Source organism: Schistocerca piceifrons, chromosome 8 (assembly GCF_021461385.2).
Source record: "Schistocerca piceifrons isolate TAMUIC-IGC-003096 chromosome 8, iqSchPice1.1, whole genome shotgun sequence".
Lineage (NCBI taxonomy): Eukaryota > Metazoa > Arthropoda > Insecta > Orthoptera > Acrididae > Schistocerca > Schistocerca piceifrons.
This window is the reverse complement of record NC_060145.1, coordinates 15,907,993-15,934,138: the sequence shown is the minus strand read 5'-3', so window position 1 is coordinate 15,934,138 and position 26,146 is coordinate 15,907,993. Positions and strand designations below refer to the sequence as shown.

Sequence of the window (26,146 nt, the reverse complement as noted above, 5' to 3'; positions counted from 1 at the left end):
TTATGTAACCTTTTCATAATTAATATTCTCGTCATGTCCAATTAACGCTAAACAAGAAAATAATATACAGCAGATAAAATAAAACATAAATATTGACAGCAGAATCCTTTCACATCAGCTGTCCGGGAAGAAAAACTATTCCGCCTTTCGTACTCGCAAGTACAAAGAATGCCGACAGCGGCACAAGAGCCAACAGCGGCACAAGAGCCGACAGCGGCTCGCCTCGCCAGTATTGTTGCGCCCGCGTGTGCGGCACGCTTGATCTCACTCGCCCTTGTGACGGCGTTTCCAGAACGTCCGTTTCACTGAATTCTTTAGGAAAAACTCACTCCCGAGTAATCTCAAGGAGTCCCTTAATACTATCACAGTGGATAACTCAACACTGTCCATCATCACACGCATGTACTAGCCTGAAACTTAAAACAGCGTCTAAGTACATCGGCAATGACTAGTAAATCACATATTTATGAAATCTTACAGCTATTTACAAAATCATATTTACATTCCTTAATCTACTGTGACTCAGCTGAAAACTTAAATTAGCAGCTTGGATTTTTCAATTGATAAATAATCACTCTCTCTTAAATCATTTAGTCAAAATTAATTACTTATTAATTACAACTTCTTTAATGTCCTCTTGGTCAGTCAAAAGCATGGCAATCTAGCAAACCTTAAATCTTACACTCTATATTTACATATTGTACAAATTACCCATTGTGTGGGATTAATCGATCCTAGGTTGGTACAATTTCAAGTCTACAATATTCCGTAAGCATTTGTGTGAGGCATACCAATGACTTTATATGGTCCATTATAAACAAACTTAAATTTAGAGTTTTCATGGTCTATCTCGCTCGATTTCTCATGAGCTTTTACAAGTACTAAGTCTCCGATTGCAAACTTAGCAAAACGCGCTTTAGCGTCATGACGACGTATGCGAGCATCAGTTCTTAGCTTCATTATTTCTGGCAAACGATCTTTTTTCACACCAATACTAATGTCAATCCGTGGAGGGAATTTGATTATCTCTTCCACTAAACTTTTACTTCTGTCAATGCCGAAATTCCTCACGTCACGGCAGTTCAAATTCATTCCTACATCAATGTCATCCGGCCAGTTAACAATGTGTATAGGCTGGTATTGCCTATGCACACAGTCTCCTGCCTCGTCAAAACTAACTACTATTGTTTTATCTTCTGACATACATGTCAAAGTTTTGCTTTCGCAATTAATCACTGCACGGTACTTTAACAGCCAATCTAACCCGATAATTACTTCCGTAGTTAAGTCTGGCACGACGACAAACTCTTGTTCAAATCGTGCCCCACATATCTCGAAGTTGACAAAAATCTGTTTTGTGACCGGTTTACTGGCCTTCCCAGTAGCACCGATAATTTTCACTCCTGTTACTGGCATAACTACGATGCCAGGTCTGTCTTTCAGTAACTCAAATATTTTCCCAGATACAGCACTCAATTCTGCACCGGTGTCAATCAACACGTTTAGTTGTAGGTCGTGCATATTAACAGACACTACTATCTGTCTACACTTGTCCTCGACTGTTTCTTTATTTTCCCACAGTAAATCCTCGTCTATATCCAGGTCATTCCAGAAAAAACCATCCGGCTTTGATCCTAAATCCGATTTATCTGGCGGCTTTTTCAGCCTCTGTTTACATACAGTTTTAATTTTAACACGTTTGTCCTGAGGCTTAGTCTGTAGCTTCGCCTCCAATACCGAAACCTTTTCCTGTAACTCGTCAACTAGTGAGTGTTGCTTTGCTATCAATTCACTAATCGTCACTTTCGTTGATTCCACTTTGGTCAGATTAATCTCATCCGCCAATCTACCTGGAGAAATGTGCCCAGTAGTATCTGCAATTACTTCCTCTGGATCTGCGCAACCCACACTGCTACCGTCTGACCGTATAACGTCAGCTCTAACCTCGTACACGCTGTAATCTACGTGCTTTTCTACCAATCGTGTCCGGCTATCACTAAAATTTTCGTAATCTTTCTCCTTAATACTCTCGCAATATTTAAACTGGAGGTTTGCGTCGGATGGGTCGGCTACTTCTACCACTACAACTTTCGGTAAAGTCTGCCGGTTAGGGCCAGAACTTTCCGTTACTACTTCAACATTCAATTCTTGCGGGACGAAACACGACGCATCTTGCTCGTGCTCCCCATTAACATCAACTATTTCTAGTAAAGTCTGCCGGTTAGGGCCAGAACTTTCTATCACTTCACAACTACTATCCTCCTGTGGGACGAGACGCGGCAAATCCTGCCCGCGCTCCCTATAAACACTTCTCCCGTACAGGCCCCTATAATCTCTTAGTTCGTCGTATAAGCGACCGAACTGCCGTAACCAGACCTCATCCCTCTCTGCATCCCCTCGCTCAATGACGGACGTGTTATCCGACATCTGATCTCTCAACAATTGCGAATCATTCTTAAACTCAATCTCCAGTTCCGCTGTGGGTATTACAGCTGCCACTTTATAATCGATTTCCGGAACACTACTTAAATTGTTCTCACTGACAGTGAATGTATTTTCTGCTGCCATGTATACAGCTGATCTACTACTTGTGGGCGCACTCCTTTCTCTTAACACTGGCACACTCTCCCGCCGTTGATTATTCCACACGGAATTTTCATAACGACGACACCTGGGTTTTCTCCTGTTATTGGGCCGCCAAAATTTCTCCACGCCCGCTCGGCCCCTCACCGGCGCGGCTAATGGTTTCCCTGTCTCGTCCCAGCAGATACGCTCCCCGGATGCTGCTGAGGCGGTTCATCACACCCTCTGGCGTCATTACTATTCTGTGAGGCCCGTATCACGTTAGTACGATACTGGTTTCCGTCATTCCTGTTATTATTTGCATTGTACCGATTGTTATTACGGTCCGAACCATTATTGTTATTGCTGCCATGGTTGCGGTATGCATTATTTCCATGGTTATCGTTGTTGTGGTTGCTGTGGTACCCGTTGTTGTTACCACGGCCTCTACCACTGTCGCGATTATTGCGCCAATTGTCCTCGTCCTCAACTCTTTCCAGGAAATCATTGATTGTCCTGTAATTGCTTCCTACGTAGCGTTTTGTATCATCTGGAAGCTTCTTGTAGAGTTCCCAGACTATTTCGGATTCCGTGCGGCGATCACGCAAATATTCCAACTTGCGGATCCAGCCCTCACAAAACTCCTTCATCGAGCCGCGCGAATTCGCATCGAAAGGCCTCGATACGACAAATTCGCGCCAGACACTTTGCTGCTTTTGCTCTGACCAGTATTCAGCCAGAAACAAATTTTTAAACTCGTCAAAAGTCAGGTTCGTAATGTTGAGGTTTAAGCCCCAACGCTTGGCATCACCAGCCAGCACATCAATAACCGCATTAATTTTTCTCTCATTAGTCCATGATCTGGGTAAAACTCTTTCACAATTTTTAATGAAATCCGTCGCGTGTATACCGCCTTTTTTCAAGGGGTCGAACCGCTCCTCTTTCGTCAACAATTCCGAACTATGTGCACAGATTGGCACATAGCTCTGTTTTTCGTCAAGTTTCTTTTCTAATTCCGACACTCTCGTAATTACTTGGCAAGTGGTTGTCGCAAGCGTTTCCACTTCCCTCTTTTTCTCTTCGCAGGTATTAGCCTGCTCCCTCACTTTAGTGTCTACTTCGGACACTAAAGCCTTTAAAGTTTCCACCTTCTGTTGATCCTCTTTTTTCACTAATTGAATTTGTTCCGTCACCTTATTCTCGATGATCGGAGCAACTGCTTCTCCTACACTTTTCTCGATTCTGCTAATTTCGGAATCAAAACGAGTATTTATGCTCGCAATTTCCGCCTGAACGCCTATCATTTCCTGTTTAAGGTTGCCGATTTCGGTATTAATCACGACAATATCGTCTTTGATTTTATCAACTTTTGTGTTAACAACTTCAACATTGTTGTTAACAACATTAATAGCTTTGTTCTGATTGTCTAGCATTCGTTCAATTTTTTCAAACTGAGCTACTTGCTTGGCAGCCTGAGCTGCTTGCTCGGCAGCCTGAGCTTCTTGCTTGGCAGCCTGATCTTTAATTTCTGCCGATTGACTCTTGATTTCGTTAATCAAAACATTCAATAAATCAGTTAAATTCCCGGAAACCACCGGTTTTACTTCCGTAGCGGCTTCCTCTTTCATTGTCCCCCCGTATTCGTCATCAAGGGATTCAGATTTGATTTTCACTTCCGATTCCGAAACATTTTCTTAAGTCTGGAATTCCATTTCTGCTCTTTGTTGCGTTTCGGCGGTCGCATCTTTCATGCTAGCCGCCTGCCCCGGAACAATGGGTACCGCTGTGCGCGTTTCCCACTGTTCGACCGATTGTTCCGTATCTAAGTCTACCAAATTTTGGTAATTGTTCCCTTCACTCATTTTAATAATTTTCAATATAAATGCAAAATCTCAACTCTAATTAGGATTCCTCACACGAATATTCTCGCTGACGTATCGACCATTTCGTAACCAGTACTTTGTTACGAGATTTGCACAATGCAAAATTCGTGTCCAGAACAACCTCAAATTTGAAGATTGTCCTGTCACGATGTCGCCACGTGTAACCTCCCCCCTCACTTATCGACCTTAATGACAGTGAAAAATTAAACCGCGTGTACCTAATGGGAGTTTTGAAAAAGCAATCGTCACCGAAGTTAACCTGTCGGTAAAGAGGGAGGAAAGGGTTACATCTAAATGAAAGGAAATGTGCTAATGAAACTGGTGGAAATTAATTTTGAAAAGGGGTAAAGTTAATAAAGAAAGTAAATGTGCGGCCGTTACGTTAACAATTAACTAGCGGTAATTAGATATTTGAGATTTGGGGGAAATCACGGTCGCCAGTCCTAAGGACAATTACTATAGTAACTGAAAAAGAAAGGTTATTACACATATAATTAACACTAGAAGCGTGGCAACTGAAGGTTGACACGTGTAGTGTGAAAACTGAAAGTTTGTCAGAAGTAATAAATTTCGCTACACTCTGACTTAATTTAGCAAAAGAATTAATAAAACCGGAAAATCGAAAGTTAATTTAGTGACTGAAGTTAATAGTGAGCTTTCTTTCTGAAGCACATCGAAATCCAGTAAAATACGGTTAGTCTTGGACTACCTCAACAATCATTTCAAAAGCAACTTGACTCTACGCAATTTAGAAACAAGATATTTAACTTTGAACTTGAATTAAATGATTCTGAACTATTAACAATAGTAAAATTTAGTACGTACCAAGCTGAGCTGCAGTCACAGGTAAGCTAAAATATGCTAACAAAACTCGCACTCTAAATTTGTGCTCGTGTAACCTAAATATTGTAGCCAGCTACTGAACTTTGAAATTAAAGCAGTGAAATCTAATCATATTATTTTAATGCTGGCGTTTGAATTTCAACGACACTCGAGTTCATTTCGGAAAAGGAAGGGACCCTGCTTGGCGATGCAATTGGGACAATGAGCAACAAAGGTTCATGCTAAGTTGCTGTAATTTTGCGAGGCAAATGGAACAATTTGAAAAGCTGAGGTCTGCCATACAGTTCTGAAACTTTACGTGCTTTTAGTCTTCCTTGTTGGTTGATTGAAGGTTTGAAGCCGTCGATCGAAGAGGTGGCGACAGTCACTCATTGTCGGCCGTCGCTGTTGCAGAAGCTGGATGTTGGCGCGCCTTCTTCTCGACACGGTCACCAGGCGAAACGGGCTCTTGATGTGCGCCAGCTAATGCTTCCCGTCCGCGACACCATGTCAGGAACTATCATCGCGAGTCGAGCGCAATTACTTGCTGCCAAACCCCGAAAGCGCGGCAACTCGCGGGAGCGTCACACGACACCTGCTCCACTCGCTACTCCCGCCAGACTCTCACTGTTCTGCCCGCGCTCCACGCGGCAGAGTTAACACTACCAAAGATCCTACACACTTTGATTCGTCACACGACCTATCGACGTAATCGTTCGATAGCAGTTTTCCCTAGGCAAGACCCAGCGTAAAAATACAAATAATATTTACGAAACAAACCAATTATACATCGACATGAGTGCATAAATATATATATACAAACAGTAAAACAATTACAATATATAAAGAGACAGAAATGTCATATCTTGAGGTAACAAAACAAGGAAAAAAATAATAGTACGATAGATGGAAATAGGAGGATATGCATTTCCGGCGTTACAATTGGACAAATATATTATACTAGAACTGACATGTGATTACATTCTCAAGCAATTTGGGTGCATAGATCCTGAGAAATCAGTACCCAGAACAACCACCTCTGGCCGTAATAACGGCCTTGATACGCCTGGGCATTGAGTCAATCAGAGCTTGGATGGCGTGTACAGGTACAGCGGCCCATGCAGCTTCAACACGATACCACAGTTCATCAAGAGTAGTGACTGGCGTATTGTGACGAGCCAGTTGCTCGGCCACCATTGACCAGACGTTTTCAGTTGGTGAGAGATCTGGAGAATGTGCTGGCCAGGGCAGCAGTCGAACATTTTCTGTGTCCAGAAAGGCCCGCACAGGACCTGCAACATGCGGTCGTGCATTATCCTGCTGAAATGTAGGGTTTCGGAGGGATCGAATGAAAGGTAGAGCCACGGCTCGTAGCACATCTGAAATGTAACGTCCACTGTTCAAAGTGCCGTCAATACAAACAACAGGTGACCAAAATGTGTGACCAATGACACCCCATACCATCACGCCGGGTGATGCGCCAGTATGACGATGACGAATACACGCATCCAATGTGTGTTCACCGCGATGTCACCAAACACGGATGCGACCATTATGATGCTGCAAACAGAACCTGGATTCATCCGAGAAAATGACGTTTTCCCATCTTCATCTACATCCTCTTCCATTTCCATAATATTGTCCTCAAGTGCATCGCCCTTGAATAGACCCTCTATATACTCCTTCCACCTTTCTGCTTTCCCTTCTTTGCTTAGAACTGGGTTTCCATCTGAGCTCTTGATGTTCATACAAGTGGTTCTCTTATCACCAAAGGTCTCTTTAATTTTCCTGTAGGCAGTATCTATCTTACCCCTAGTGAGATAAGCCTCTACATCCTTACATTTGTCCTCTAGCCATCCCTGCTTAGCCATTTTGCACTTCCTGTCGATCTCATTTTTGAGACATTTGTATTCCTTTTTGCCTGCTTCATTTACTGCATTTTTATATTTTCTCCTTTCATCAATTAAATTCAGTATCTCTTCTGTTACCCAAGGATTTCTACTAGCCCTCGTCTTTTTACCTACTTGATCCTCTGCTGCCTTCACTACTTCATCCCTCAAAGCTACCCATTCTTCTTCTACTGTATTTCTTTCCCCAATTCCTGTCAATTGTTCCCTTATGCTCTCCCTGAAACTCTGTACAACCTCTGGTTCTTTCAGTTTATCCAGGTCCCTTCTCCTTAAGTTCCCACCTTTTTGCAGTTTCTTTAGTTTTAATCTACAGGTCATAACCAATAGATTGTGGTCAGAGTCCACATCTGCCCCTGGAAATGTCTTACAATTTAAAACCTGGTTCCTAAACCTCTGTCTTACCATTATATAATCTATCTGATACCTTTTAGTATCTCCAGGGTTCTTCCATGTATACAACCTTCTTTCATGATTCTTAAACCAAGTGTTAGCTATGATTAAGTTGTGCTATGTGCAAAATTCTACCAGGCGGCTTCCTCTTTCATTTGTTAGCCCCAATCCATATTCACCTACTACGTTTCCTTCTCTCCCTCTTCCTACTACCGAATTCCAGTCACCAATGACTATTAAATTTTCGCCACCCTTCACTATCTGAATAATTTATTTTATTTCATCATACCTTTCTTCAATTTCTTCGTCATCTGCAGAGCTAGTTGGCATATAAACTTGTACTATTGTAGTAGGTGTGGGCTTCGTATCTATCTTGGCAACAATAATGCGTTCACTATGCTGTTTGTAGTAGCTTACACGCATTCCTATTTTCCTATTCATTATTAAACCTACTCCTGATTTACCCCTATTTGATTTTGTGTTTATAACCCTGTAGTCACCTGACCAGAAGTCTTGTTCCTCCTGCCACCAAACTTCACTAATTCCCACTATATCTAACTTTAACCTATCCATTTCCCTTTGTAAAATTTGTAACCTACCCGCCCGATTAAGTGATCTGACATTCCACCCTCCGATCCGTAGAACGCCAGTTTTCTTTCCCCTGATAACGACGTCCTCTTGAGTAGTCCCCGCCCGGAGATCCGAATGGGGGACTATTTTACCTCCGGAATATTCCGCAATCATAGTGTAGTATCACAATTCCAGAAAACAAACCAATCAAGTCCTTCATACTCCATCCCTTTTTTCTTCCGACCCAATCAAAGCATAGCATTTAAATGATTTGTTAAGACGGCGCCAGATAGGTAGTAAAAATTATGGTACCTCCACCTGAGAGTTAAAGATATTCGTTATTTCCCATAAAGTCGAACATCTTCATTATTTCCGGCAAAAATATGGTGGCAAATTACATTATTCACGTATAAACCAATGGAGTGTTTATACCCCCCTCTCTCTTCTTCTTTCAAACAATCAGAGAGTAATATTAAAACGATTAGTAAAGATGAGACCAAGACTGAGACATTTAACTGGAACTTCCTAAGGACATACTGTATAATGTATCATCTCCATCCCCTCTCCTCCAGTCATAGGGTAGTATTAGAATGAAAGAGTCCACTATGGGTTGTCTCAAAAGTATACGAACGACCTGAATTATCTGTTAAAAATACGTCAGGCACCTCTCCATCCTCTCCTACTTTTTCGTTACTGACCTCCAAAACAGTGGAATGGCTTACAAGTCACATTGCTAAATTTTATTTGAAGCTGTATATCGCCAGCTATTAAATACTGGTACCAGTACTCTGTATAAATAATTAAAAACCAGTGTTTGGTTATAAAATATAATTATCAAAATAGTACTGCATAGCCGTTGGACATAAGGTTTACTGTAGACAGTGTTCCGCAAACCCAGGAAAACGCTACTACATAAAATCGGTTAGCGTTTATGTCCCATTTGCTTACTATCACCAACAGACTGCTGTACTGTTAATAACGTTTATTGTTCAGTCTTTGAACTGCGAGTTGCTGACTGTAATTAACACACGTCTGCATTGCTAAAAACCTTAAGTGATCGAACTTTGTAAAGTTCTTCGGTTAGAACACAACAGAGTCTTGAATTAATTATTTCCACACATATCCGTCCGTAAAACATGATTGTGAAATCTAGAGTATATGTCAGGGGAAGGGAGAGTGAAGACAATGTGTAACGAGAAAGATACAAACGAAACAGTTATTGTAAATTATTAGTACCTAATTGATACTAAGTACTAAACGTTGTAAGGCTCAAATTAATTGCTTTACCTCTTCTGTGATGCTCGTCAAATTCGACAATATTCTAAGCTGTGTCAGCAATGCAAGAAAATGTAATGTTTACGGTGCAACAGTACCTAAACAGGTAAAGTATAGTCAATCTGATATTTTGTACTGTCATCATCTAACTTTTTTTTTCATCAGCATTTTAGAAGGGGAGCGAAGATGAACGATCAATAGAAAGAAATACAAGCGATGAAAAGTGTTAAACAAGCTATTGCATTTACTCGCAAAAAATTTTTTATCAGTTATACCAGACTAACAAAAGTACCACCACACGCACAACATAAATCTTTAGGGAAGGAAGGAAGTAAGGAGTTTTTAAATTGTAGGAAGGAAGAAGATGTTTTATTACCCTATATTATTCAAACTGTAAAATAACAAGCATTTGTCCATTAAATTTCGGGCATGCAGCCGTGCAAATAAAATTTCCTCCACTGATATTTCGGCCGCGTATCGTACGGCCATCCTCAGAGTGAGCCAAAAGACTGATTACAAGATGCCAAGCGCGGCATCTTATATGCTCCACCGCGGTGAAGCATATAAGACCTCGCTTGGCATCTTGTCGTCAATCTTGTCACTCGCTCTGAGAATGGCCATACGATACGCGGCCGAAATATCAGTGGAGGATATTTTATTTGTGCGGCTGCATGCCCGAAATTTAATGGACTATTCATTACGCCGCGAGAAGTTGAAAATGCGCATAACAAGCATTGTTTACACACATTCACGAGATGACCAAACACGATAGCGGAGAGAGATATGTCATCTCCATAGACAAGATCGGACTAGCTATCTCATAAAACAAATTTATTTAACATTCGTTGCATTGTACGCAAGGTACGATACTTACATCTCCATGGACTTTCCTTTTGTTTATTGCGGGATCTCTGTTAATGCGCGAGGGACCTTTATTTTGTGCCAGATTTGTGGTTCTTTGATCTGTCCAGGATCACACCTCACTGCGTCAATGTTGTCGGGTAAGTTTCGCGTTTTGTCCGATTAGTTGGTTTATCATTTGAATGTTCCATTGGTTGCGCATCGTTTGTATTCTTATCCATCTTCGGGCTTTGAGTATTATGCGTGGACGTCTGTTTTGGATTAGCTGTAGGTTCTTGAAGTTGGATCTACTGCTTGTGCCACAGGAGGACCGGCCATCAACATCCTTGGTATAACCAGTCGCTTGATACATCCTGAGTTTGGGTCTTGATAAGCATATCAACGCTTCTAACAATATGCATGGGATGAGATTTTCACGCTGAAGCGTAGTGTGCGCTGATATGAAACTTCCTGACAGATTAAAACTGTGTGCCGGACCGAGACTCGAACTCGGGACCTTTCCCTTTCGCGGGCAAGTACTCCACCAACTGAGCTACCCAAGCACGACTCACGCCCCGTCCACACAGCTTATGTTCGGGTCTCGGTCCGGCACACAGTTTTAATCTGCCAGGAAGTTTCATATCGACGCACACTCCGCTGCAGAGTGAAAATCTCATTCTGGAAACATCTCCTAGGCTGTGGCTAAGCCATGTCTCCGCAATATCCTTTCTTCCAGGAGTGCTAGTTCTGCAAGGTTCGCAGAAGAGCTTCTGTGAAGTTTGGAAGATAGGAGATGAGGTACTGGCAGAATTGAAGCTGAGAGGACGGGGCGTGAGTCGTGCTTGGGTAGCTCAGTTCGTAGAGCACGTGCCTGCAAAAGGCAAAGCTCCCGAGTTCGAGTCTCGGTCCGGCACACAGTTTTAAATTGTCAGGATGTTTTAATATGCACAGGATACACCCTAAGAATTGTTTTTATTATAATTTCTCGTTTTGCTGTTATATGCTATATGTACACTCATGTTCACAAAAAAAAAAAGAAAAAAAAATAGAACACCTTGAATGGCTAGAGACAAAACGTTTATGTTCACAGGACATGTTCATTGGTATTTTCTGCCGAAATGATTAGCATTTCAGTCACCTCGGTTCGGCATGTGTCATGTTGCCTAGTAGGCAGAGAGTCTGGCAGAGGCGCTGATGACGTTTTCCATGTGTGATGGCATCGACGCATATAAGGCGCGAATGGCGTCCTGCGTTAATTTTTCCTCCATCCCCCCCCCCCCCCCCCCTGAGACCCTGCACCCCACCCTTGCCTCTTTCCTTCCCACATCCCTCCCTACCAGCCCCTCTTTGGCACGCCCCCCGCCCATCTCCTCCCCTCTCTTCCCCTCCCTCCCTCCCTTCTTCCAGTCTCCCTCATCTCCTAGTGCCTGGCAGATCCTCTGTTTTGATCATCGTCTGTGTGCCACGTCAGTGTTGTGTTTAGTGCTGTTTCTCGTGTGCGTCAAGAGGTGTGATTTTAATTGTGTACTGCCTTGAGGTTCGCCGTCAGTGTTACGTTGTGTGCTACGCCATCCGTCGATACCTTTTATGCTCCAGTCATACTGTGCCTTGTGTTCTTTTAATCGTCGCAGTGTGTGGCTTTTTGTGTGTGCTACTTTTAAACAGTTTTTTTTATCTCCATTTTACAGTCACCCCGTTTTTTGTCTATTGCCTTCCATGATGTTACCCCTTTTTTATATCTATGTTCACCTTATTCTCTCCTTTGCTGTTTTTAAATGTCTTCTATTGTTTTGTTCTATGTCTTTCGGCTGAAGAGCAGCGCATATGCTGCTGCCAGCCCGCCCCGATGGGGAATTGAAATACAATAAAGAAAAAAAAATCCTGCGTTATTGCCATCCAAGCCGCATTCACCCGGTTCCAAATTTGATCTGTGGTGGTTATCACTGGCTCACAGCACTGCACCTGTCCTTTCACCGTGTCCCACACATTTTCAATTGGCGACAAGTCTGGTGACCTGGCGGGCCATGGCAAAAGTATCTGACATCCTGTGACACCAAGAAGGCACGTGTTCGTGCTGCAACACGTGGTCGTGCATTGTGTTGCTGAAATATGGCGCGTGGGGTGTTGTGCAGAAAACGTATGGCTACGGGTTGCAGGACGTCAACGACTTAGGTCACGCTGGCCACAGCGCCCTGGACACGCACCAGCTGTGGTTTGTGGTTGTATCCAACAGCACCCCACACCATAAGGCCTTAAGTGGGCGCTGTATATCTTGTGGGCATGTGGTCACCATGATGCCGGTCCCTCTGCGTGCGACGAACCAAAATGAGGCCATCACTTTCATACAAACAGAACCTGTCCCCAGCGACGTCGATCCATGCACCACTGCCGTTTAGCTTGTTTCTGCACATTGGTCAAAGGTAGATGGGAAAGTGGACGCCGCTCGTATAACCCATGCCGTAAGAAACCGCGAAGGACTGTCACCCCTGACAGTGTACAATGTGTTCCAGTGTTCCACTGTTGCGCCAGAGCCGAGGAGGGCGCAGATGTGCCCTGCAGTGCCATTCGTATGCGGTGTCGATCTTGTGGTGCGACCTGACCCATCCCTTCGTGTTCTAGGGCCTTCCGTGAACCATTCTGCACACAGCCGTTGCACTGCCGAAATTCTTCGACCCACACGAGTAGCAGTTTCCCGGATGGATGCATCAACCCTCTTTCAGACTCACTGATCTAACGGTACGGTTCGCGCATACTTCTGCGAGCCATCCTGCACGCCTGCTCAAGTCGCACTGATCCGTTACATTTGGTTAATGGCGTCAACGAGAGCCGCAGGCACATTTTACCTGCAGGTGGTACTGCACTACGATATCGGTGTTGACCTTAACCCGAGGGCCGACATGGTTCAAATGCTAATCATTTCTGCAGAACATACTAGCGTGCGTATCCTGTGAATGTGAACATCCTATCTCTAGTCGTTCAAGGTGCTCTGCTTTTTCTGAGCATGAGTGTATGTCAGCTTTTTGACAAGAACGTGCCGGCTGGAGTGGCCAAGCGGTTCTAGGCGCTACAGTCTGGAACCGCGCGACCGCTACGGTCGCAGGTTACAATCCTGCCTTGGACATGGATGTGTGTGATGTCCTTAGGCTAGTTAGGTTTAAGTGGTTCGGAGTTCTGGGGGACTGATGACCTTAGCAGTTAAGTCACATAGTGCTCAGAACCATTTGAACCATTTTTTTGTCAAGTACGACACCAAGATACATAGTTACCTTAGTCCAGTCTTTTCTTGTCAACTGATTACCAGTTTTCTGTCTAGTACTGGTCGTTGGCGACTGAACCGAATAGTTTTTCTTTTCAGGGGGTTAATCGTCGGATGCCCACAGTTGTAGAATGCCTAGCTGCTGTTGACGACTTTTTATGGCAGTGGAATTCTCTGCTACTAGACATGGGCGATGTGACCCGCCAGGGCAGCTGAGAGCGCTGACGCGTTGCTTCCTGGACTCAGGTAGGCGCGCCGGCCCCAGATCGAATCCGTCCGGCGGATGAACGACGAGGGCCGGTGTGCCGGCCAGCCTGCATGTGGTTTTTAGGCGGTTTTCCACATCCCCCTAGGTGAATACCGGGCTGGTCCCCACATCTCGCCTCAGTTACACGGCTCGCAGACATCTGAACACTTTTGGACTATTCCATGGGTTACACTAGTCGCAGACAGTTAGGTTACACTAATTCCTTCCCGGGAGGGTACAGGGTGGTGGCAGGAAGGGCATCCGGCCACCCCTTAAACTAACATTGCCACATCCATTTAACCATGCCGACCCTGCGTCTCCGCGGGAAAACGGGCACAAGCAAAAGAAAGAAAGAAAGATATGGGCGATGTGACGTCTGCAAACTGCACCAACAGTGTGTTCTGTAATTATGGTTGGTTGGTTGGTTGGTTTGGGGAAGGAGACCAGACAGCGTGGTCATCGGTCTCATCGGATTAGGGAAGGATGGGGAAGGAAGTCGGCCGTGCACTTTCAGAGGAACCATCCCGGCATTTGCCTGGAGTGATTTAGGGAAATCACGGAAAACCTAAATCAGGATGGGTGGACGCGGGATTGAACCATCGTCCTTCCGAATGCGAGTCCAGCGTCTAACCACTGCGCCACCTCGCTCGGTCTGTAATTATGGGAGATCACTCACATACACTGGTGTCCAAAATTGAAGCAACAATCTGAAACTTTGCAATGTTGCGTTTATTTTGTCATAAAACAGTTTAAATGGGAGATGGTAAAGTAGAAACTGTGTAAAGAATATAGAACGTAAACATTTGCAACATGAATAACGGAAAACAAAAACATTCTTCGGTTATTCCAAATTAACGGATTTGCGCACACATTCGGACAACTGGATAATGTGTTTAGAAGGGGATGTGACCACTTCTGACAGCAGTACAACTCTGACACCGACGGGGCATGCTGTGAATGACGTCATCAACCTAATGTTGAGAGAATAACACCCCTTCTTCCTGCGTAGTTGCTCGCAATAGTTGGAGAGTCCTCGGTGGATATTGACGTGATGCAACCAATCTAGCTAGTGCATCCCAAACATGTTCTATGGGACTCAAATCGGGAGAGCGAGCAGACCACATCTTCCATGCCAATATCTTTCGCTTCGAAGAAAACATCAACCACACGTGCTCCATGAGATCGATCATTATCGTCCATAAATACGAAATCTGCGCCCACAGCGCTTTGCAACAACCGCACGTGAGGTCCCAAGACCTCTTCACGATACCTGACAGCAGTTAAGACCTTGCCGATTCACCGATACTGTTTCATGAAGAGTTTCAACATAATCCCTGCCCACACCTCGATATCGTTCTCTTTCCACAATGTTTCGGTTCCCAAATCGTGTTCCACGTTCCCTTCAGATGCGAATCCGTCGATAATCACTCTCCAAACCAAATCGGGACTCATTTGTGAAGAGAACATTGGTCCACTGTTCGATCATCGAGGTGGTGTATTGACGACTCCACTCTAGATGTTCTCTTTTGTGAAGACGCATCAGATTTACACAAACACAGCAGGTCTCTGACAGTAAAGGCCACTCTGATGAGGCCTTCTGCACACTGTTTGCCTCGATGCAACACGTCCAGTGGATCCTGTGAAGTCAGATGCCAGTTCCCGTGGCCTTGTAGCCAAAAAACGGCGCTCTCTTCCTGATATCATACGTGGTCGGCCCTGACATGGTCCTCGGTAAACAGTGTCGCTCTCTATAAAGTGTCGCCACAGCCAAGAAACAACAGCACGGTTCACATTAAGCCATCAGGCCAAGTCAGTTTACGACAGTGCTGATTCCTTTCTTTCTATGGCCTTCCACTGCTGAGAGTCTGGTAGGTATCTTCCCTGTACCACACTGCAACGTGTATACAGCGATTGTGGATTTAGGACTACGCGGAAAATACTGCGTCGTTTAATAGGTGCCATGACGTCATTGTTGGCGTCGTTGTCCGTTGGCCAGAATGCCATCTTCTGTGCTAGACACGATCGTACGGATATCTGTTGACAGTTTGTACGATTATATTGTGAATTAGGCTCAGGGTGGGGAAGCAGCGGTTTGTTGCTTTAGTTTTGGACGCCACTGTGGATGGCGAACAGAACGGGTGACAGTACCGAGCCTTGTGGAATTCCTTCCGTTTGTGTCTTACTGTCCGATATTTTTCCACTAATTTGTACATAAAACCTCCTTTCCGTTAGAAAGCTGTGATTTTTATACAGCACTCCGGCAGCTCTGTATTGTCTTTCGGTTTTGTGAGGAGCTGTCTCGTCACACTTCCTCTCTGTGAAGGGCTGTAGCAGCTGTGAACTTTGATAAATTCATATCACAAGCCAGATATTCCGAAATGCAGAGGAGTTGTATCTCTCCTGAAAGTTTCTGCTGATATGCGAAATGTTTGTAACGTATGATACTGATCTCCAATAGCGGTGGTCGAATTCTTGCCGATAATATTCTCTCAAGCATTTTTCCCAATGTTGATTATCAACTGTGGACCTTGCCATTGGTGGGGAGGCTTGCGCGGCTCAGCGATACAGATAGCCGTACCGTAGGTGCAACCACAACGGATGGGTATCTGTTGAGAGGCCAGACAAACGTGTGGTTCCTGAAGAGGGGCAGCAGCCTTTTCAGTAGTTGCAGGGGCAACAGTCTGGATGATTGACTGATCTGGCCTTGTAACACTAACCAAACGGCCTTGGTGTGCTGGTACTGCGAACAGCTGAAAGCAAGGGGAAACTATAGCCGTAATTTTTCCTGAGGGCATGGAGCTGTATGGTTAAATGTTGATGGCGTTGTCTTGGATAAAATATTCCGGAGGTAAAATAGTCCCCCATTCATCTCCGAATGAGGACTACTCGGGAGGACGTCATTAACAGGAGAAAGGAAACTGGCGTTTTACGGATCGGAGCGTGGAATGTCAGATCCCTTAATCGGGCAGGTAGGTTAGAGAATTTAAAAAGGGAAATGGATAGGTTAAAGTTAGATAAAATGGGAATTAGTGAAGTACGGTGGCAGGAGGAAAAAGACTTTTAGTCAGGTAAATACAGGGTTATAAATATAAACTCAAATAGGGGTAACGCAGGAGTAGGTTTAACAATGAATAAAAAAATAGGGATGCGGGTAAGCTACTACAAACATCATAGTCAACGCATTATTGTGGCAACGATAGATACGAAGCCCATGCCTACCACAGTAGTACAAGTTTATATGCCAACCAGCTCAGCAGATGACGAAGAGATTGATGAAATGTATGATGAGATAAAAGAAATTATTCAGATAGTGAAGGGAGACGAAAATTTAAGTCATGGGTGACTGGAATTCGATAGTAGGAAAAGGAAGAAAAGGAATTGTACTAGGTGAATACGGATTGGGGGTAAGGAATGAAATAGGAAGTCGCCTGGTAGAATTTTGCACCGAGCATAAGTTAATCATAGCTAACACTTGGTTGAAGAATCATGAAAGAAGGTTGTATACGTGGAAGGGCCAGGAGACACTGAAAGGTTTCAGATAGATTATATAATGGTGAGACAGAGATTTAGGAACCAAGTTTTAAATTGTAAGAAATTGCCTTGGGCAGATGTGAACTCTGACCACGATCTATTGGTTATGAACTGTAGATTAAAACTGAAGAAACTGCAAAAAGGTGGGAATTTAAGGAGATGGGACCTGGATAAACTGAAAGAACCAGAGGTTGTACAGAGTTTCAGGGAGAGCATTAATGAACGATTGACAAGAAAGGGGGAAAGAGATACAGTAGACGAAGAATGGGTAGCTGTGAGGGATGAAGTAACGAAGGCAGCAGTGGATCAAGTAGGTAAAAAGACGAAGGCTAGTAGAAATCCTTGGGTAACAGAATAAATATTGTTTTTAACTCATTAAGGGAGAAAAAAAGCAGTAAATGAAACAGACAAAAAGAAATACAAACGTCTCAAAAATGAGATCGACAGGAAGCGCAAAATGGCTAAGCAGACAAATGTAAGGATGTAGAGGCGTATATCACTAGGGGTAAGGTAGATATTGCTACAGGAAAATTAAAGAGACTTTTGGAGAAAAGAGAACCACTGCATGAATATCAAGAGCTCTGATGGAAACCCAGTTCTAAACAAAGAAGGGAAAGCAGAAAGGTGGAAGGAGTATATAGAGGGTCTATACAAGGGCATTGTACTTGAGGACAATATTATGGAAATGGAAGAGGATGTAGATTAAGATGAAATAGGAGATATGATACTGCGTGAAGAGTTTGACAGGGCACTGAAAGACCTAAGTCGAAACAAGGCCCCAGGGGTAGACAACATTCTATTAGAAATATTGATAGCCTTGGGAAAGCCAGTCCTGAGAAAACTCTACCATCTGGCGCGCAAGATGTATCAGAGAGGTGAAATACCCTCAGACTTCAAGAAGAATATAATAATTCCAATCCCAAAGAAAGCAGGTATTGACAGATGTGAAAATTACCGAACGATCAGTTTAGTAAGTCACGGCTGCTAAATACTAACACGAATTCTTTACAGACGAATGAAAAAAACTGGTAGAAGCCGACATCGGGGGAGATCAGTTTGGATTCCGTAGAAATTTTGGATCACGTGAGCCAATACTGACCCTACGACTTGTGTTAGAAGATAGATTAAGGAAAAGTAAACCTACGTTTCTATCATTTGTAGACTTAGAGAAAGCTTTTGACAATGTTGACTGGAACACTCTCTTTCAAATACTGAAGGTGGCAGAGGTAAAATAGATGGAGTGAAAGGCTATTTACAATTTGTACAGAAACCAGATGGCAATTGTAAGAGTCAAGGGGCATGAAAGGGAAGCAGTGGTTGGGAAGGGAGTGAGATAGGGTTGTAGGCAAACCCCGATGTTATTCAATCTGTATATTGAGGAAGCAGCAGTAAACAAAAGAAAAATTCGGAGTAGGAATTAAAATCCATGGAGAAGAAATAAAAACTTTGAGGTCGGCCTATGACATCGTAATTCTGTCAGAGACAGTAAAGGACCTGGAGGAGCAGTTGAACGGAATGGACAGTGTCTTGAAAGGAGGATATAAGATGAACATGAACAAAAGCAAAACGAGGATAATGGAATGTAGTCGAATTAAATCGGGTGATGCTGAGGGAATTAGATTAGAAAATGAGACATTTACAGTGAGCAAAATAACTGATGATGGTCGAAGTAGAGAGGATATAAAATGTAGACTGGCAATGGAAAAAAAGCGTTTCTGAAGAAAAGAAATTTGTTAACATCGAGTATAGATTTAAGTGTCAGGAAGTCGTTTCTGAAAGTATTTGTATGGAGTGTAGCCATGTATGGAAGTGAAACATGGACGATAAATAGTTTGGACAAAAAAAGAACAGAAGCTTTCGAAATGTGGCGCTACAGAAGAATGCTAGAGATCAGATGGATAGATCACATAAGTAATGAGGAGGTACTGAATAGCATTGGGGAGAAGAGGAGTTTGTGGCACAACTTGACTAGAAGAAGGGATCGGTTGGTAGGACATATCCTGAGGCAGCAAGGGATCACCAATTTAGTATTGGAGGCCAGCGTGGAGGGTAAAAATCGTAGAGGGAGACCAAGAGATGAACACACCAAGCAGATTCAGAAGGATGTAGGTTGCAGTAAGTACAGGGAGATGAAGCAGCTTGCACAGGATAGAGTATCATGGAGAGCTGCATCAAACCAGTCTCAGGACTGATGACCACAACAACATCAACAAGTCCTTTGCTCTTTGAGGTGTTTGCCTGGCTTGGGAACTGACATACATTTGCCGTTCTCCATCTGAAGAGGTAATATTTATTAATTAAACAGCTGTCGTAAATTCTAGTTAGCAATACTAGCGGCTTTCATGGCAGATTTTTTAAAATCTTAGTTATCCCATCAGTCCAGGTGCTGAGTTGGTATTGCAGTTCTTGATGATTCGTTCCAGCTCTTGTGGTGTGGGCAGTTCCGGCTGGTCTCTGCTTCAGATAGTTGGCTGATTCTACTGTTCCATTGTCCTCGGTTTGGTCATTTTGTAAATTGTTTATATTAATGATGTTTTGTTCTTCGAACGTTGTGGCTTCCAAGTATGCTTTTTGCAAGTGGTCCAACGGAAGTCTATTATCGTCCACTGGAGCCCTTTTTAGTTGTCGCGGGTTTCAGATAGTCGGGTAAGTGGTCATCGTACCTGCAGGGTTGACTTTCGATCTTCCCACAGTTCAGAGCGCCACTTTGTGGTACTTCTAATCAATTCTCAAGACAGCTGCTTTATTTATCGTCTATAGGCTGTGTTACAGGTTCGCTGCCATCGTTCCCTGATATTCGATGTTAGTGTCTAAATTGATTGGTCAACAAGTTCCGTTGTGCCAACGTTTTCTGTTGGTCTAATACCGCTACTTAGCCAACGATTTGTTACTCGCGAAATGCGGCAGATAACCGGGTTGTGATCTGAAGTCAACTCACTGATGGTTCTTCAGCTGAGAAGAGGGCTGATGTTCGTGATGGTTACTGTATGCTTAGCCTCCGGCCTGTGCTTCTGTATGACAAGTATGGATGTTGCTTCTTCTGGTCCAGTAATTACTGCTTAGAGCCGTTATACAAAGTAGTAAAGTTGTCCTCGTGTTGTGTTCTCTTGATGTTAATTCCATACTATGTTCTTCTATATTGAGTTCTCACAAAGCAAGATTTTTTCGAAACGATCTAATAGTGTGATAAAATCATCGCCTTCAAGATCAATTCCTGGTCGTAAATAGGCAGCTATCAACGAAATTTTTTATTAGACGTTTCTAGTTACTGCTGTTGCTTCTAGGGACGTTAACTGAGGAATGGTTTCTTAGCTGTTTGTGAGTGAGAAGAGCGAAAACATTGCAGTAATTCCTCCTCTCCTGTTAGGTCTGTCAGTCCGATAGCGAATCGCGTTTCTAATTTTGAATCCCCGCATTGGTCTTAGCTGAGTTTCTTATTCTTGACGCCGTTTGCATCGTATAGGCAAAATGTGCGCTTTTTCCATTTTAGGCATATGATCCATTACTCGTTGGAGAGAATCATCATTATACCTTCTCTCAAAACTAGACTCCTTGAGAAGGTAAGATGAACTGTCGAACTCTCTTGCTATGTCCGTTGTCATAGCTGCAAGGTTGCGTCTGTTAAAGAGGGAGACAATAGATCCCATACTGGAGTGTCCTTTTATTATTCCTGATGGACCCTGTGAGTTTCCGATTATTGGTTTTGTCCTCCATCGTTCCTTTTCTATCTTATAACGTCAGTGAGTTTTCTTCGCTGTTGGGTTCTGTCCTGCTTTGAATAGTTGTTGCGATTTGCTGTGGATGTTCGTAGTTGCAGGAAGACTTCTGTCTGGAATTGGAATGTTGTTGCTGTGGACTGTGGTTGCTAGTTCTTCGTTGTTTCTGGTGACAGCTGGTGTGGGCTTGACTGCTTTATAATACCCCTCGCATCCTTTCGAGGAAGCTTGATGCTGATTGACTACAATTTGTATGTTAATGTGGTTCATTTACAGAACGTGTGCAGTTCTTACATTGGTGGTTGTCCCCACATTTGACACGTGTGGTCGGCATATTACAATAAAACGCTGTCTGAAAGAAATTATGACAGCGCTTACAGTGGACACAAACACCCATACATTATTACGCTACTGGCCATTAAAATTGCTACACCAAGAAGAAATGACCATGATAAACGGGTATTCATTGGACAAACATATTATACTAGAACAGACATGTGATTACATTTTCACGCAATTTGGCTGCAGAGATCCTTAGAAATCAGTACCCAGAAAAACCACCTCTGGCCGTAATAACGGCCTTGATACGCCTGGGCATTGAGTCAAACAGAGCTTGGATGGCGTGTACAGGTACAGCTGCCCATGCAGCTTCAATGCCATACCACAGTTCATCAAGAGTAGTGACTGGCGTATTGTGACGAGCCAGTTGCTCTGCCACCATTGACCAGACGTTTTCAATTGGTGAAAGATCTGGAGATTGTGCTGGTTGGGGCAGCGGTCGAATATTTTCTGTATCCAGAAAGGCCCACACAGGACCTGCCACATGCGGTCGTGCATTATCCTGCAAAAATGTAAGGTTTCGCAGCGATCGAATGAAGGGTAGAGCCACGGGTCGTAAAGCATCTGAGATGTTACATCCACTGTTCAAAGTGCCGTCAATGCGAACAAGAGGTGACCGAGACGTGTAACCAATGGCACCCCATACCATCACGCCGGGCGAGACGCCAGCATGGCGATGACGAATACACGCTTCCAATGTGCGTTCACCGCGATGTCACCAAACACGGATGCGACCATCATGATGCTGCAAAGAGAACCTGGATTCTTCCGAAAAAATGACGTTTTGCCGTTCGTGCACCCAGGTTCGTCGTTGAGTACACCATCGCAGGCGCTCCTGTCTGTGATGCAGCGTCAAGGGTAACTGCAGCCATGGTCTCGGAGCTGATAGTCCATCCTGCTGCAAACGTTGTCGAACTGTTCGTGGAGATGGTTGTTGTCTTGCAAGCGTCCCCATCTTTTGACTCAGGGATCGAGACGTGGCTGCACGATGCCTTACAGCCATGCAGATAAGATGCCTGTCATCTCGACTGCTAGTGATACGAGGCCGTTGGGATCCAGCACGGCGTTCCGTTTTACCCTCCTGAACCCACCGATTCCATATTCTGCTAACAGTCATTGAATATCGACCAACGCGAGCAGCACTGTCGCGATACGATAAACCGCAATCGCGATAGGCTACAATCCGACCTTTATCAAAGTCGGAAACGTGATGGTACGCATTTCTCCTCCTTACACGAGGCATCACAACAACGTTTCACCAGGCAACGCCAGTCATCTGGTGTTTGTGTATGAGAAATCGGTTGGAAACTTTCCACATGTCAGCACGTTGTAGGTGTCGCCACCGGCGCCAACCTTGTGTGAATGCTCTGAGAAGCTAATCATTTGCATATCACAGCATCTTCTTCCTGTCGTTTAAATTTCGCGTCTGTGGCACGTCATCTTCGTGGTGTAGCAATTTTAATGGCCGGTAGTGTATACTGGCATTTTTATGTCTAGAAAAAAAAAGCTCCATTGCAGCTTATTGATCATCTAGGGAGCCAAAGTGGTATTTAATTTGATTACTCCTATATATCACTGTCACAAGTCCACTTATTTCCAGTTTGAATGCTGCGTTAAGTTCAATGTATTTAATTTATCTTTTGTTAAAAGTCGCAGTTAAATGCTGAATTGGATGCTCCAGATTGAGTTTCTGCAGCGACCGTATCTGTGGCCTGAAGAGGTTCAAAGTTATTTATTGTTTCCAGAATGAGATTTTCACTCTGCAGCGGAGTGTGCGCCGATATGAAACTTCCTGGCAGATTAAAACTGTGTGCCCGACCGAGACTCGAACTCGGGACCTTTGCCTGTCACGGGCAAGTGCTCTACCGACTGAGCTACCGAAGCACGACTCACGCCTGCTACCCACAGCTTTACTTCTGCCAGTACCTGGTCTTCTACCTTCCAAACTTTACAGAAGCTCTCCTGCAAACCTTGCAGAACTAGCACTCCTGAAAGAAAGAATGTTGCGGATACATGGCTTAGCCACAGCCTAGGGGATGTTTCCAGAATGAGATTTTCACTCTGTTGAGGAGTGTGCGCTGATATGAAACTTCCTGGCAGATTAAAACTGTGTGCCGGACCGAGACTCGAACTCGGGACCTTTGCCTTTTGCGGGCAAGTGCTCTACCAACTGAGCTACCCAAGCACGAATCACGCCCCGTCCTCACGGCTTTACTTCTGCCAGGCTGTGGCTAAGCCATGTCTCCGCAATATCGTTTCTTTCAGGAGCGCTAGTTCTGCAAGGTTCGCAGGAGAGCTTCTGTAAAGTTTGGAAGGTAGGAGACGAGCTACTGGCAGAAGTAAAGCTGTGAGGACGGGGTGTGAGTCGTGCTTGGGTAGCTCAGTTGGTAGAGCACTTGTCCGCGGAAGGCAAAGGTCCCGAGTTCGAGTCTCGGTCCGGCGCACAGTTTTAATCTGCCAGGAAGTTTCAGTTCAAATAGTGGCCAGCAGAAGCTCTGGTTTCGCTCGTTGGTTAAAGTGGAAAATTGTTATGTTCACTTCTCCACTTTCCCTTCTCAACCATCAAAGGACAGATTGTTCGTAAGTGTTTTTTCCAAATTTCACTCCATTGGCAATTTTTCAAACCTTTGAAAATTCTACCCATAGTCTGTTTAATATTTTTATGAAGTAAACCATATATAAACACGTTGATTTAAAAGCTTGTCGACAATAAAATGCGAAAGTGGGGTACTTGAGCCCATTATCATGTGGTTGGGTTCGAGTAAGCACGAATCACACTTGTAACCTTCGAATCCGGTATTTTCGTAGGCTCATGTTGTCCATAAAATACATTCATTTGCAAAACTAGATAGCTATTTGTAAAATGTTGAATCTCAAAGTCCCCAACCATAAATCAAGTGCGACACACAACCATAATTTAGGCAGATGGAAGGTGTTGGAAGCAAGTCTTCAAAAAGGACAGACTACTGATAAAAAAGAGCAAGTAGCAGAGGCGACAGAAATTAAAAAATGGGATGGAATTCTAAACAGAGCGTTTGATGTAAGCAGATTCCTGTCAGAACAAAATTTCGCGTTAAGTCGGTACAGGGAAGATGATACCAGTGCCAATAGAGGCAACTTTTTGGAATTGGTGCAGTAAAAAACGAATCAGTTATTACTGAGATGATAGTAAGAAAGCCAGATGCTGATGAAGTTGACATTATGAATTGCTGCTGCACTGGCCGGAAGGCAGAAATCTGTGACCTTTCCAAACCACTCGTTCAACCTAGGGTGTTTGCATACCGCTTCGGCGGAGGTGTTTGCAATGACTTTCTTCGGCACATGCTTCCTTTCCTACGTCCGCACACTGATGGGAGATTCTGATAGCTGCTGTAGGCAGGAGTTTGAAGGGAATTCAGGACACGTATTGGAGCGCAGGAGGTGATGCAGTACACACAACACGAAATCATCACAAACAAATTTTGGCAACGCTAGAGAAGCTAACAGAAATAGAGGAAAGGTTGAACTCACGATCGGACGCAGAAATTTTACTAGTCACGATGCAATCATTTCCGTTTCTGCAATGCAGCGCGGAGAAAATGATAACAAAAATTATTTGCAAACAGAGGAACTTACCGCATATCAGTGTCCGCAGAAAATAAGCACCTTACAGATAGTTTGGAAGAGAAACGAGAGCAATTCGTAGACGAGACTTTAAGTTGCGCTAGAAGCTTGTGTGAAGAACTCGGCAAGATGAATTAGGTGCAGGCACACTTCTGGCGACGGAAGTAGAGATGTCCGATTTTGCCACTAAGACGATTTAAAACGAGAAATATTTCCTTCCTTAGATAGAGTAACTTCTGACGTTCTATAATGGTTCCAGCCAGCTCCAGAGTTTTTTACGTTTTGACGATTATGTGAACCCATTTTTATACTGATTGGTTGATGTGAGGTGGAGGGAGAAGAGGTAGGCGGAGCATCTTCGTACTTAAGCGTATGCTCGTCACTTGCTGACACCAGTTGACATCACAGCAGCTGAGAAGAGTGCTCCACCTACCATCTTCGAAGGATGCCATGGGTATAACATGTCTTATTGTATTTTATCCTTATAAGCATTTTGTCTTATTTTATTGTAAATCTAGTAAGATTTCTACTACTTTCTAAATTGAATTACAGGTCTGATGATGGTCATGTGACGGTGCAGCTCTCCGTGATACATCGATATCACCGTGTGGATCGACTGCGCTGCCATATATTTAATTTTCAGGCATATGTTACACCTCTTTGCCGCCTATCAACGTCTCTGGCGCCTTGTGTATCTTTGGCCGCATACGCAGTGGTTCGGTCTTCGGGTTTAGAAGGACGGAGCAAGTGCTGGAGCATCAGTCACCTCGGCTCACTCTCAAGATGGCTGAACGGTATTCAGCCGATTTATTAGAAGAAGAAGCTGAATTTATGCGGCTGCACGTCCAAAATTTCGTGGAACGTTGCATTATTTCTACAACAGCTGTTGTCGCAGTTGACATTTCGTCAGAAACGAACACAAGGAATTTCGCAAAGTGAGAAAGAAGTGGAAGATGAAACGCTATCGTTTCTGCAACATGAGACAATGAAATGAGTCGTGTCGTATACGCTCGAGTGTCTAGACACTGTACATGATGCGTTCTGTGACGACGATTCCTGCCTAACAAGTCAAAGTAATACTGAAACAATGTCGAGCCATGTAGTTCAACATCCTTGTTGGACAGGGAGCCACAAATCCCGTCTCCAGGGAAACGTAGTAAACGCCGATGGTTGTCGAGGGAGCGGGTACTAAACATAATTAC

The 26,146-nt window shown here is 43.9% G+C and overlaps 1 protein-coding gene and 2 non-coding genes across 3 annotated transcripts in view; 2 read left to right on the top strand and 1 right to left on the bottom strand.

The window, feature by feature from the left end:
- The window catches only part of LOC124711695 (UDP-glycosyltransferase UGT5-like), a 114,192-nt gene that overhangs the window by 33,882 nt on the left and 54,164 nt on the right, over window positions 1-26,146 (top strand). The window lies entirely within an intron of this gene.
- Trnal-caa lies at window positions 23,453-23,527 on the bottom strand. Its single transcript has one exon. It is a non-coding gene; the product is annotated as a tRNA-Leu (tRNA).
- Trnap-cgg lies at window positions 23,711-23,785 on the top strand. The gene has a single exon. It is a non-coding gene; the product is annotated as a tRNA-Pro (tRNA).